This window comes from Cryptomeria japonica, chromosome 10, assembly GCF_030272615.1.
Source record: "Cryptomeria japonica chromosome 10, Sugi_1.0, whole genome shotgun sequence".
Taxonomy (NCBI): Eukaryota; Viridiplantae; Streptophyta; class Pinopsida; order Cupressales; family Cupressaceae; genus Cryptomeria; species Cryptomeria japonica.
In genome coordinates, this window is record NC_081414.1 from 841,214,584 (window position 1) to 841,228,876 (window position 14,293).

Sequence of the window (14,293 nt, forward strand, 5' to 3'; positions counted from 1 at the left end):
GGACCTAGATAGATTTTTGGGTTTTGTCCTCAGATCTACATGCTTGAACACAAGTGTTCAAAACTGTTTTTAATAGTGTTTGTAGGGGGAAGGACCCAGTAGTTGAGTGCATTCCAATTCTTCTGATAGCAGTTGTTGATTTAATACCAATACTTGTTTCATTTATGTCCAATTTTTTTTGACAACATTGCACCAATAGTTTTGACATCAGCTGCACAAGTATGGGGCCCTTTATGCTTGACTATTGGTCTCACCTTTTTTTTTTTTTTTTTTGGCTGTTTTGGATACCTTGGCAAAAATGATGCTGATGTGGCATCATATTTGATGATGTGGCCCTGAAACCTTGGTTATAAGTAGCGGACTTGTCAAGTAAGTTGCTGTTAAAAATTGGGAGTGATTTGAAATTTCCACGTAGGGTTTTAAGAAGCGTTAAGTTAGGGTGCTCAACTACTGGGTCTTCTCCCCTATATAAAAATTGATAGATGATATTCTTCGAATGGATGTTTTCTTTTCTATATCTTTCATAGCAATGGTTGATACAAGGTTGGCCTCATATTGTAACTACTTCATCAAATGAAAGCGATGCCATTTTCATCCTCTCATACCACATGTACATGTGAATGCACACCTTTATATTTTAAATAATGTTCTTAGGTGGGAAAGCCTAGCTAGAATAATTTATGGTGTAAAAAAATAGACCATCAATGACATTACAATATGCGTTGGGGTCGAACAGAAGACTCGGTTGTACCACATCTCATACCACTATCTGGAGTGTTGGAGGTTGAGCACTGGGCATGTTGGGTCCAAAAGTCTAACAAAACATGAATAAGAGTGGAGGATACATGGGAGGTATGACATGAAAAGTAAGTTTAGAACTATGATGGTCAACAAAAGTTGGGCGAAAGTGCATACTAGGAATGAAACTCCAAAACTTGGATATAAGCCTTTGCCTTACAAAATTGGGTAGCAAAACTTCCACATTCAAAACATTGAGTCTCACAAGGTTGGGTTGCATTAGGCTAGTTTGCTGAAGAGAGCAAATGAGTTTTCTTTTCACAAACATAAATTAGTGAAAAGGGGACATGACAAGTCCGCCCTTCCCAAAAATTGCTTGACTTCAAACAATGCAATTTCAATTGCTCCTAGATACTTGATTCTTCTCCTGTAACCTCCTTTGCAATCAAGGTCCTCTTATAAACTAGAAGAAATGTGATGGCTTTGTGGTGTAGGAGCACCTAGTTAAGTAAAACTCCCATTTTTGAGTATTTAATGCTTTTATGTTTGTAAAGTCTTGTGTTAGGTTGATTTTGTTGTTTTAGGTTGTTTTGGGTCACGTTTAGTGGTTTTGATCTCATTTTGGGCTCTAGAGATCAAGTTTTGTCTTTTAGGCCTTGAGTTGACAATTTTTGGCAAAAATGTGAAAATTTGTCAAAAAAGTCTCCTAATGTCTTCAAGAGCATTGAAACATGTTTGTTTAGTGTTTTTAAGCATGTCTAAGTTGTTTAGGCAAGTTGATAAGGCTAGGTTGTCAAAAATGCTTTTTTGAGCAAGAAAAGTTGTCATTTGGCTTGAAAAGTTGTCAAAATTGTCATTTTTTTGCAAAATGAAGTTGTTGAAGCTTCATGTCCGTACTAGGGCTTGAAAACCAATTGGAGAAACTATATAAGGCCTCCCTTTGCCTTGGAAAGGGTTGGTGATTGTATTTACAAGTGAATCTTAATAGAAATCATATTTTTTTTGGCTTTTATGACTGTTTTTCCTTCCTTTTGAAGAGTAGTCCGTATTGTAGCTGTGCAAATCCATATTGTACCTTCTTGGAAGTTGAAATGTTGATGTAATAAAGCTTCTTATGTAATTGTTTCATTGGTTTTCATTTGCAAGGTGTTTGTACAAAAATATTTGTAAACTGGGTACCTGCTGCCCTGCCAGGGGTTTGGAGTTGTAAAATGCATCAACTTGGTTGATCCAGGTCTGGGATCCCTCCAATGGATTTTTCCAAGTTGATTCATGTGTATATAATGTACATATATTTCTTTTTGTGCCAAAAAAGTGGTTTGAAGATGCATTTGAGTGTGAACTAGGCAAGTTGGAGCAACTAGGCTAGTTCATGGTTAAAACTCAAGTTTGTCATCCAAAAGTAATTTGGAATGAACAAATCAATGAGGCAGTGATATGAAAATATGGTCCAGAGTGTTGAGCATCACCTTGGCTTGTTGGATTAAGCTTGTTTTATCAAACATTCCTATTTTTGTAAACAAATAGAGTGTTCACTGTTTTGTGATTGGTATCTTGTAAAATGCTCATTGGGATGCTTCCAAAAGCATCATCCATGCCTTGTAATAGAGAAGGCAATGTAATAGGAGTTCCTCTAGTGTATTTCAGACCTCTTTGACGTATTCTCCCTATATGAACTCTTCTTTGTGCAAGTTTAAAGTGATGGTAGCAGTTGATTGGCAAAAAGCAGCAAAAAGACAGTGACAGAGGCAATTCATTGTTTTCTCTCTTGCTTGCCAAGTGTTTGGCATTTTACTTGCAAGGAAGAAACAGGGGAAGGTTCTTTATGATGTGGCAGAGGTCCTAAACCATTGTGGAGGCTTGAAGTGTGGAGTTAGAGAGACTTTCCAAAATTACTTGCTCCAAACCCTACCAAACCCTCCAAATATGCCACAAAAGGTGGACAGTCCTAAATCTGCACTAACAGTGGGCTAAACCTTGAAAATATTTGAGCATATACCCCTAAGACATCTTCCAAAACAAGCTTGAGGGAGGAAATGCCCATCGTTGACCAGAAGGAGCAAAATATGGCCAATTAGGCCTCCACGGGCTAGTAGCCCTCTAGGACTGCATAACACACAAATGACTGGTTTTTGTCAAATGCATGAACCCGATGGAAAAGTGAAACTTGGGGCTTATGAAACATAATGAGAACAATCCAAGCAGTCCAACAAGTGTTACTTGGGACCCTTAGACAGTGTGCAACCTCATTTGGGGGTAGGTAAGCTTGTTAGTGAATTTGAGCAAGCCAAGGGTTAAAGACCTCAAACTGAATTGTGAGCATCCAAAGGCGAGTAGTAACTCACTGCCCTACATTTACATGTGGAAGACCCCTAGTACACTCTGAAACATAAGGTTGAAGGCCCTAAGAACCAAGAATGAGAATGTGTAGTTGGAAGGAATAAGCAATTTGAGTAGATTTGTGCATGGGCGAAAGCCATCACCTAAAAGGGAGTTTATTAGGCAAGTGAATCATGGAGAACTTGGCATTATGACAATAAGACAGATTGAGTAGTTATACACAACAAACTCTACAAGTCTTTGGGTAATAAATTGATCCTTTTGAGCAAATTAGCCTTGTGAGCACTTTCCTAGCAAGCTCCCTATCACGTTGTGTCCCAAAAATTCCACACTTGTGATGATGATGGCATCCATCGCCCTTATGAGCGACATTCCACAATATATGAACATTAAACAAATGCATGATAGTGCATCATAAATACATGTTGACGCACATGAAGGCATTCAAGGGGTAGCTTGAAATGGGGTTGAGACGGAGTGAGGTTGTTGCAACAATACACCAAGTGTAGCCATTTAAACCATGTGATATAGGGGCATCTTGGAGAACCTGAGACCAAGCCTAAAGATGGAGGCATGTGAAACTTTCTCAACCCTTGCGAAGCCTGCATAGCATGTCACATGGTGGATATAGGGCCAAACAACATCCAGATGGGTCTACACTTACCCGCATCTAGTTTTGGACCTCAAACATCTAGAGCCGACACGCATTTTACACCAACAATTAGACCTAGGACCCAAAGGAGGTCAACGAGAATCATTTCTAGTGTTTGAAAATGATATTAAAGCATCTTAAGACTCATGGGAGAGTATCATCAATGACGAGGGAGTAGTAATTAGTGGAAAGTAGATTCAAAAGACTTCAGTTTTAGTATTTTCTCCATAATAAGCCCATGGCGGCCTATGCGCTAGCACGTGGGGCCAATGGGCTAAATGTAACTAGTGTGTGAAGGTTTGTGGGCATACAAGCTTTCTATTATGATCAATAAAATTCATATATCTATTTTGCTTCCATTTTATGTTGTGTTTTTGTGTGCAGTTTGGCTACAAGGCTAGACATTCCATTCCACATCCTTCAACCTTGATTGCATCAAGTGGTATCAGAGCAAAAGTTGAGTCTTGTGGAGGTGTGTGTTTCAGAAGACCTTTTGTGCAGATAGATTGCCGACTAGAGGTAGGTTATGAGTGCTGCCAATCGATCGCTGAAGTGAGGCAGTTGCAATACTAAACCAGATCGTCGAGCTAAGGCAATCCCACCTAATTTGAAGGAAAAGAATCCACCAAGAAGGATGTCAGTGATGGCCGATGTTACCAAAAGGGTAGAAGAGATGATGGACATGATGAGAGCCATGAAGAACCGACTAGATGTTGTGGAAGAAGATCGGAGGAAGGGCATAAACCTGAGATCAAAAGAGGACAGTGATGAGGAATTGAGAGTACGAGATAAAGGGGAGGAAAGCCAACAAGAAGAAGAGTTAGATCATATCAAAATGATGAAGGTGATTGCTAGGATTAGAAAGAGGTTGACAATTGAAATTTCTAGTAATGTCGAAAGCTTGAACCCGAAGGAGTTTATCAATTGGGTGAATTAGATGGAGTACTTTGAGGTTGTTACAACAATATTTTGCTAAGTGTAGCCATTTAAACCATGTGATATAGGGGCATCTCGAAGAACCTGAGATCGAATCTAAAGATGGAGGGGTATGAAACTTTCTCAACCCTTGTGGAGCCTACATAGCATGTCAGATAGTGGATATACGGCCAAACAACATCCAAATGTGTCTACACCTACCCGCATCTAGTTTGGACCTCAAACATTTGGAGCCAACACACATGTTGCACCAACAATTTGACCTGAGACCCAAAGGAGGCCAACGCGAATCATTTCAAGCATTTGAAAATGATATTAAAGCACCTTACGACTTGTGGGAGAGTATTATTAGTGGTGAGGGAGTAGTAGTTAAGGGAAAGTAGATCCAGAAGACTTCAATTTTAGTATTTTCTCTATGACAAGCCCATGGTGGCTTGTGTGCTAGCAAGTGCGGCCAATGGGCTAAATGTAACTAGCATGTGAAGGCCTACAGGCATGTAAGCTTTTTGTTATGATCAATAAAATTCATATATCTATTTTGCTTCCATTTTCTGTTGTGTTTTTGTGTGTGATTTGGCTACAAGGCTGGATAGTCCATTCCAAATCATTCAACCTTAATTGCATCAAGTGATATTAGAGCAAAATTTGAGTCTTGTGGAGGTGTGTTCTAGAAGACCTTTTGGCGTAGATAGATCGTTGACTAGAGGCGGGTTATGGGTGTTGCTAATTGATCACTGAAGTGAGGCAGTTGCAACCCTAAACTATGTCATTGAACTGAGGCAATCATACTTGATTTGAAGGAAAAGAAGTCGCCAAGGATGTTGGTGATGGTTGATGTTACCAAAAGGGTAGAAGAGATGATGGGCATGATGAGAACCATGGAGAACTAATTGGATGTCATGGAAGAGGACTGGAGGAAGGGCATAAACACAAGATCAAAAGAGCAAAGTGATGATGAGGAATTTGTTACAGATATATGCTTTGTTGTCATTGATGTCAAACAGTGTGGTTCGGTGGGTCTTGGTCTAGACATTACCAGAGTTAGCTAAATGATGAAGTGTTTACAATTATGCTTTTAGACTGAAGGTCACTGTGAATTGGTACTATGGCTTGGACATGGACAAGTTGCATTGGCAGTTGACCTAATTGATATTAGCATGTTTGAATGTTGTTGATGGTGAAGACATTTGGTCTAGATGTTGGTTGTTCTGGTTTGGATTTTCACAATTGTGAATTGATATGATTGGTACATGTGTTTCGGGTTATGCTATCAAAGTTAGATGTAACATATATTTTTGGTCTAGTGATGACGTATTAAGTATTCTTTCGATCCGGTGTTCCACGTTTAGTTTTGGTTTTGGTTTGAGTTATGTTCTATGTGTTTCATACTTTGGTCAGGTTGTATATCTTGGGTCAAAGATGTGCATACACGTTACAATGTTTCTTTTGACTGACTTGGTGAAAATATTTTTGTTTCGGATTGGTATATATGTATTGTTGGCTATTGTTGAGAAGTTTGTTGGAATGATGTGTTGTCATTGATGTCAACATATTCTTTTGTGTACACCAGTGTTGCAGTCAGATTAAATGAGTTGGTTTGGCCAGTGTGTTGTAGATGAGTTGTTGTAGTTTAATGTGTTTTGAGATATGCATGTTTAGTTGTTTCAACAGAAGTTTCAGTGATCCGCATGATGATTTGATCGAGCTATGAGGTTCGATATTGTGATTAGTTATTCAGTTGTTCGTGTTATTCGGTATTTCGGTTTGTGCTTTGCATTTCTTCGGAATTGTATTATCTTGGTTTGTGGATTTGGCAGAGTGCTTGGGACATTCATATGTGTCCTCAATTTAGATGGTTTATGATTTGGAAGTCCGCAAGTGAATCTTTTAGTTTGACAATCAGTTTAGCGTGTGTTCTTGAGGTTCGATATATTAATGATGGAGATTCTAGTAAGTGGTGATGTTGTGGTTGTTTCTAATGCGATTTATGTTGCTTGTGGATGTTTCTAGATCGGGTCCTATCCGTGTTGATGGTCCACATTGATCGTTGTGCGCGTTATTGATCATTTTCTTGATCCGGTAGTGTTCTTCGTGTTATGCAACATATTGGTGATTGTAGCGTGTTGCGAATGTTTGAGGCGTAATTCTTGGCGGTGTTTCTTGGTTGCCATATTGATTTGGGTCCAGACTATGTCTTAGCTGACATTGTTTTGGTCTACATGTGTTGTTGTAGCGTGAGGTTAATGTTTTGTAATTTGTGTTGAGGGTTTAGCCGACCTTGAAATATAGGTTGATGATTTGTATAAATATATGCAATTCTCATGTTGCGGATGTATCTGCTTGTTATATGCATGTGCGAATAGTGAATTGATCTTTCAGTAGTAGAGGAGAAGTGTGAAAGAGTGTGAAAGAGTGTGAAGAAGTGGAAAGATAAGAGTTTGAGTATATGTGCTTAACCGAAACTGTAACCAGGGATGTCGAGATGCTATTTCATCAGTTCATGTAATCCGGATTGTTGTCCAAATTTTGTAAGGCAGTGAGCCTTCCTCAAGGTTGTAGCCTTTCCTGTGATTTGAGCAGTGAGCTCTAGGCAGTGTGCCTAAATGCACGTGCATTCCCCATTGTAATATTTACATTTACTCCTATCATGGTATTATCTCATTGTGGGTAGGTTCCCACCATGGTTTTTCTACGTAAAAAATATTGGTGTTATGTGTGTTATCGATGTGGTGATGGTTTATGTTTTCATTGCTAATAATCAGATTTGTACTTAACTTTGAATTGTGTTGAGTTTGTGAGCAATTCGATTCACCCCCCCCTCTTAGTTTGCTACATTGTTGCCAACATGTATACACGTGACAAAAGAAATTGATAGAGATAAAAAAGAATGTGGGAAACAATGATGATATGTGAGTGTGACTTGATGTAAGGATGACAATGCGAGTGGAGTTGCTACATTAGAAGATATTGCAGTATAAAGGTGATTGTCGATATAAGAGCAGTGATCTGGAGACACGAAGGTTTGGATATTTCAGTAAGGTTAGAGTTTGAGCTATAATAGAGACTATGATTAACATTTTGAGATGCCTTTATTAATGTAGTTCTTTATGTATCTTGCCTTGTTGTAGTTAGCATCAGGTCAACAAGTCATTTTTGTATCTTTCCCCAAGAGCAATTAACCTTGGTTTGCAATTCCAAAGTACTTAGCTCCCTTTAGTAAAAATTTTTATACAGTGGATCAATTTTGTGAGTTGGCGCTCACTATAGTTTTTCTCAGTTTGGGTTTTCCACGTATAAAATATTGGTGTTCTTGTGTGAATGGTTTTATGATGTCTTCATTTAATGCTCTTTGAAGTGAACGTTTCGATAAATCTGTTATTTGAAAGATTGAAGTCCAAAATTCTAGTTATGCTGATTCACCTCCCCCCTCTTAGCATCCAATGTGTGTTCAACAAAATCAAGGGTATATGATCAAGGGGAGGAGAGCCAAGAAGAAGAAGAGTCAAATCAAATCAAAATGATGAAGGTGATTGCTAGGATCGGAAAGAGGTCAAGGATTGAAATTTCTAATTATGCCAAAAACTTGAACCTGGAGGAGTTGATCAATTGGGTGAATGAGATGGAGTAATTAGAGTATGGGGAGATTGAAAATCTGAATTGAGTGAAGGTTGCCAAAACCGAGTTGAAGGGACATGCCGCCATCTAGTAGAAGGAAGTATAGTTGGATAGAAATCGAAGAGAGAAGGAGAAGATCACAAAAAGGGATAGGATGGTGATGAAATTAAAAGGCCAATTCATACCCACAGATTATGAGTTAAAATTGCTAAAGAAGCTTCAAAACTTGTGGCAAAGGGAGAAGACAATGAAGGAATATACCAAGGAGTTCCACAAGATGATCATCAAGATAGGACATAGTGGTATGTTACATGAATGGTTTTAGAACCAACGTGCAAGAGGAGTTAAGTCTAGTTCAAATGACTATTATGGAAGGAGCCTACCAATTCATACTAAAGGTAGAAGAAAAGATAGCTAAGAGAGCAAAGCGAGTGCCAAGGAACAAAAATTAGAGAGTTTTGAAAGGTTGGACCCATCACACCAAGGGAAGGCCTTACACTAAGAAAAACAAAGGAAGGATCCCTTATTGGAGGGAGGAGAGATTACCTAGGGAACACTCCTATTACAACTAGAAGGGAAGGGAAGACTATCATCACGACGATGGTTACTGGAGCAAGGAGAGGAGATTTGACCGAGGACCAATCCAGGGAACCTATTTTAAGTTTGAGGAAGCTGGGCACCGTGTCTTTCAATACCGCCAAGGAAGCACAAGGAAGCCAAGGGATTCCAAAGCCATAAATGCCTACATCAAAGAAGAGTGAAACAGATCATTCGTATCCACGAGAAATATGAAAAAGGGAGAATCGTTAGTCATGAGGAGAGCCCTATTGCAGAAGGAAGTCAGATATGAACTAACATGGAGGAGAAACTAGTCCACACAAAATGAAAGTCAGGAGGCAAGTGTTGTAAGGTCATCATTGATAGTGATAGTACAAACAATTTGGTCTCAAAAGAGATGGTGCAAAAGCTAAACCTAAAGAGGATTAAACACCCAAACCCATATCGAATTGCTTGGATAGATGATGATCACAAAATTTTGGTGACTGAGCAATGCCTTGTCAGTTTTCACATTAGTTCCTATAAGGATGGAGTGTTATGTGATGTCATGTTGATGGATGTCTACCATTTATTGTTTGGGAGACCTTGGTGGCAGTATAATAGAAAATCCATAAATGATGGGAGAAATAACACATCTTGATTCCCTTGGAAGAGGGACAAAAGGAAGTAGTGTGTTGTAATGTGAGGATCTTTCTAGTGGATGGAAGGAATTTCTTAGCTAGATTAAAGCATGAAAACACTTCTTTTGCACTCATCCCTAGGAAATGCAATAACATGGATGTTGGAAGTACCGACACAAAAGGAGCAGAGATACCACAAAAGGAGGTTGCAGAGTTGCTCAAAGAGTACCAAGACATTGTGTTAGAGAATGTTCTAGAAGGAGTGCCATCAATTCAGAGTATCAACCATCACATAGACCTCATGTCGGGGGCAAGCCTACCTAACAAAGTGGCACACCAGATGACATTGGTAGAGAATGCAAAGTTGAGTAGACAAGTCGATGAGTTGTTGGAGAAAGGATTGATCTGAGAGAGCTTGAGCCCATGTGCGGTACCTATTGTATTAGCACCAAAGAAAGATAGAGAATGGAGGATGTGTATTGATTTGAGAGCCATTAACAAGATTACAATTAAATATTGGTTTCCTTTGTCGAGGATGGTGTCATAATGGATTGTTTGAGTGGTGTAAAGTACTTCACCAAGATTGACCTCAAGAGCATATATCATCATATCAAAAATCAAGAGGGGGGTGAATGAAAGACTGCATTTAAAACCAATGAAGAGTTGTATGTATAGCTAGTCATGCCTTTTGGACTCACTAACGCACCAAGCACATTCATGTATTGATGAACAAAGTACTGAAGGAATTCCTTAGTAAGTTTCTCATTGTTTATCTAGATGAGATTTTGATTTTCAGCAAGACAAGGGAAGAATATATCCAACACATTAGACAAGTGTTCCAACGGTTGATGGAGGAAAAGTTGTTTTTGATTAAAAAAGCAGCGTTAACTAGGGCATTGACCCTTTACATAGCCAGAGACTATCGATTTTAAACAGACCAAGCAGGGGTGCAGACCCCAAAAGAACAAAGTCAGACAAGCCAAACAAGCCTGTCAAACCAATAACAACCCAACCCAACTCAAGAGTGGGGAGAAATACCCAAAACTTGTCAATGGGGGGGTTGGGAAAGGGGGTTAGAATTTCCCTTTCGCCTACGACAAACAACCGTTTAGGGAACACTATCATTAGGGACAGAGTCACTGCCAGACAGCTGTTGCGGAACAACGAGTTGTTGTTGTAAAACAACAATATGAGCATAATCGCTAGGAGAAGAGTGAAAGTGTGGAGCAAGAGCAGGAGAAACATAAGTAGGATCCAAGGGGGCAAAAGAGTCCACGACAACAGTATCATCAGCAAAAGATTCATCAGCAGTAAGGGGCACCTCGTCTTGAGAGGATTCAACCGAAACAGAATCTGAAGCATTAATTGTCAAGTGATCTTTTGTAGCATCCTTCCACCAAGTAGAAACACCTCTATGATGTGAGAGAGAACAGTTTGAAGCAAGGTGACCCGTTGAGAAGCATATTCGACAACGAAAGGGGAGGCCCTCATAATCCAGCAGTTGAGTCCAAGGCCTATCCCCAACCATTAGAACCACATCCCTGGGGAGGGCCAAAGATATGAGGACATCAATTAATAGGTGAGTAAAGGTAGAATGACCCATGGAGAACGTGGCATCATCAACCTTCAATAAGTTGTCGATGGAGTTATCGATGGCCTCAAAATAAGAGGGCTCCCAGAAATGGAGAGGAGATTGGGGAGGCGAACCCAAACTGGACGAACAATGAGAGATTCAATAAGGGGGTTGAAGGAAGGAGTCCAGGGCTTAATAGAGAGAGAATGATCCCCCCAAGTCCACAACTTTCCCAAAATCAAATCACGATCATGAGTAAAGGTAAAGGAAGCAACGAAAAATCCTCTAGCACAAAGGAGAAGCTCAATGTCATGAGCAACAAGAGGCTTCCAAGAATCACTCACCCAACGATGAAGGTTTGGAGGAGAAGGCCAAAACCCAACAAATTTTCAAACCAAAGCGTTGCGTGGATAGAAATCAACATTCTCCACAACCTCCCGACCACAAACCACAACAAGAGAGGTCTTGGCACAAGGAAGAGGACGAACCCCCTTAGAAGGCTGGTTAGCAGATCTAGCCACACGAGAAAAGTTGCGCTTCCCAGCAAAGGGTCTGATTAGAGCAATATCACCCGCAGGAAGGTTGTAAACAACACCAACAATAGCCTCAAGGGCATCCAAATCCAAAACTAGATCAGAGACACCAGGTTTGGGAGGAACAAAATCATCAACAGGGATCTTGGCACCCAAACCCTCGACATCAGAACCCAAAACCATAGGAGAACCTTCTGCAGTCGCATAAACACCCAATGCAGCAGATAGAGAAGCCACAACACCAACACCAGAAGCAACAACCACGAGTGGGGGGAACTCGTTGACCCCACCAACAACACATCGAGGCCCCAACACAATAGAGGAATGAGCAGCAAACGCAAGGGAGGAGCCGTTGGGCAGAGCAACAGTCACAAGGGAGCCATTTGGCGGAGCAGGAGGAACCATTTTGAAATCCTTTGTTAATATATCTACGTTTAGGAAAAGTTGTTGATCAACATTAATAAGTGTAGTTTCATGAAGACAAAACTAGTATATTTGGGGTCTGTAATCTTTGTGAAGGGATTGAAGATGGATTCGAAGAAGGTGAGAGCAATTGCTGAATGACCTACACTAATAGATATTGGGGAGGTAAGATCTTTTCATGGCTTGGCAAGTTTTTATCAGAAGATCATTAGAAATTTTAGTATTATTTGTATGCCAATGATGAAGACTAAAAATAGTTCAAGTGGAAGTTTGGAGCACAAAGAAGATTTGAACTGTTGAAGCAAAAGGTGATGGAGCGGCTAGTACAAGCCTTATCGGAGTTCAGTGAAGTCTTTCAGGTAGATTGTGATGCTAGTGACAATGTTATAGGAGTGAACCTGAGCCAGGAAGGAAGGTCAATCTCTTCTTTTAGAGAGAAGTTGAATAATGCCTAGAGAAGGTATTTGGTATATGATCAAGAGTTCTATTCCATAATTCAAGCATTGAAGAAATGGAGACACTACTTGCTACTAAAGGAGTTTGTATTGTATATTAATCATCATGCCCTCTAGTACTTGAATAGTCGAGGCGAGTTGAACTAGAGGCATATAGAATGGGTAGAGTTCATGCATAATTATACATTTGTCTTCGAGCACCAAAGTGGGAAGTCAAATCGGGTTGCAGATGCACTAAGTATAATAAGAAACCCGATGATGCAGATGAAGGTGGCAATAATGGGATTTGATGAATTAAAATAGTATTATGAAGCTAACCTTGACTTTGTGGAGGCTTGAAAGGAAAGCAGAGAACCAATGGTGACTAATAGAAGCAAGTGGTTGGATTACTTCATCCAAGACATGTTCAAAGGAAAATAGTTGTGTATCCACATAGGGTTAGCAAGATGTTTCAACATTGATAAGACTATATCCCTAGTGAGGGAGGATTTATTTTAGCCTCAACTCTACAAAGATTTCAAGAATTATGTTCAAGAGTGCAAGATTCGTCAAGTGGCTAAGGGAGCTAATCAAAATACTGGGTTGTTTTAACATCTTCCAATTCGGGTAAGACACTGGGAAGATATTAATATGGATTTTATGTTGGGGCTATCGAGGACTCAAAGAGGACATGAATCCATATTTGTAGTAGTGGATTGATTCTCCAAGAGGACGTATTTCATTCCTTGCAAGAAGACTCGTGATGCAGTACATATTGCTGACATATTCTTCAGGTTAGTGGCTAGGTTGCCAGGCTACCAAAGAGAATTGTTTCCAAGCGGTATACCAAGTTCACTAGATACTTTTGGAGGAAAATATGGAAGAACAAGCAGACAAAATTGAAGTTCAATTCTACATTTCACCCACGAACTGATGGACAAATAGAGGCAGTGAATAGAAGCTTGGGGAACTAAGTCAAATGTTTGGTAGGAGGCAAAACCGAAAATTGGGAGATGATCTTACCACATGCAAAATTTGCATCCAACAACTCAATGAGCCAGAGTACCAAAAAGACAACATTTGAAATCATTACCAAAATGCATCCTAAAGGAGTAATTGAACTCAAAGACATTAGCTTGGAAGATAAGAGGAGTGCAGAGGCAGAAGAGTTTGTGGAACATATGAAAATCATCCACAAGGAAGTCAAACGACACTTAAAGACCATGAATAATAAGTATAACGAATGGATGAATACCAAGAGGTGATAGAAGGAGTTTGTGGTTGGAGATGAAGTCATGGTGCATCTCTAGAAAGAGAGGTTTATGGTAGGCATGTATAACAAGCTAAACATTAAAAAGTTTGGACCTTGCAAGATCATTTAGAAGTTTGATTTTGGGAATGCTTATGAAGTAGAGTTATCGAAAGACCTTGACATTTTTCCAATCTTCAATGTTGTATATCTCTACCGGTTTCATAGAACATGGACCAAGGAGGATGACATAGGGGCAACATTTCAGGATCAATTGCCGCGCATATCACCTGGGCATATAGAATAGATCTTGGACAACAAGACTAGATTCAACACTCGAAACAAGAAGTATAAGGAATATTTGGTCAAGTGGAAGGACAAGCTAGTAGAAGATGCAACTTGGATCTAAAAGGTTGAACTTAAGCCATTCAGAGCACATTTGTCAACTTGCGAAGCACACTTTTCAAATAACCTCGAGGATCTGATTTAAAGGCATCCCAAAGAACTTGAGGTTGGACCTAAGGATGGAGGTGTGCAAAACTTTCCCAACCCTTACGAAGCTTGAACAACATGTCACATGGTGAATATAAGGCCAAACAACATCTAGATGGCTCACACTTAC